Source organism: Sinocyclocheilus rhinocerous, unplaced genomic scaffold, assembly GCF_001515625.1.
Source record: "Sinocyclocheilus rhinocerous isolate Xijiao unplaced genomic scaffold, SAMN03320098_v1.1 scaffold1347, whole genome shotgun sequence".
Classification (NCBI taxonomy): Eukaryota; Metazoa; Chordata; class Actinopteri; order Cypriniformes; family Cyprinidae; genus Sinocyclocheilus; species Sinocyclocheilus rhinocerous.
The window spans coordinates 99150-100347 of NW_015647043.1; positions in this window are offsets into that span (position 1 = coordinate 99150).

The window sequence follows — 1198 nt, forward strand, 5'->3', positions numbered from 1 at the left end:
ATGCAAATGGGCCATAAAGGGAAACAAAGGAAACTTATCCCGCTCAAAATTCATGCCTCTGATTGGCCATCCCACCCAAAAAGTGGGTGTGAATAGGAACTATCAAAAGTCATTAGCTCAGACTAATCTTGGCTCAAAACCTTTCTTCTTGAGACGGACACTATCCAAGACTCCTCAAAACTCTCCTCTTGAGTTTGATTTTCCGGCAGTTTTTATCTTCAAGTAACTTTGTCGATCCGCTGTGGACTTTCCTATCTTCAGAGGAACCAGAGCAAAACCTCCAGCTCACTTCTAAAAGAACTCATCAAGATCCTCCGTTGTCTACCGCATCAGGACTCTTATTCAGCAATCGAAGCCAATGCAAGTAACCGTTTACAACTGTTACGGCCCCGGTCTAGGTCAGGACCGCAACATAAATGACACAACAATGAATGTCTGTTTAAGTACTCATTTTAATTCTCTTAGTTGATCTTTTGATCAATCTTTTTGTGCGGTAGCAGTTTTGGAGAGTACAAACAATATCATCGCAAATAAATAAACAAATTAAAGAAACTGAGGCAAATTATCAGGGGTGAGCAAATGCCAAAAAAATAAACAAACAACACTCTAACTTCCCATTAAAGAAACTAACTTCCCTGTGCATCAAAATAAAGAAACCAAAATATAACAATATAACCTCACTCCTTGTCTACCCAAAAACAGGAGAAAAGGGTAATGGCCGAGTGACCTATAAAAACAAATAAGGCACTCACCCCCTACGGCCTCACACATGGCTTACAAACATGAACAGTGGAACATTGAAGTTCAAGACATAAGGCTCTCACAACACATGGAGCTAACAGCATTCTGTTAGAATATAGACTTGAGATCTCACAGCATTTTCACTAGAGCTTAGCACACAGGCTTAACACCGGAGCAAGCATGATCAATCAAAGAGAGACATACAGAGCAATGATCATAGCGAGTATAAAAAAGTGGCAGTCAGAGTGAGAGCAAGAGTGAGAGCGCCCTCCAGCGAGATCCGGGGGAAATTTATAGTACAGGTCTCGTCTTTGGTCCACCCACCGGCAGTCTCTCATTAAGCCTTGGACCAATCCTGGTAGATAGGAGACAACAGGAACACATCCACAGCATACAATACATCTTAGACGTAACACCCCCACCCTTAGAATTACAAATAAATAAAAGTTTGTAACAC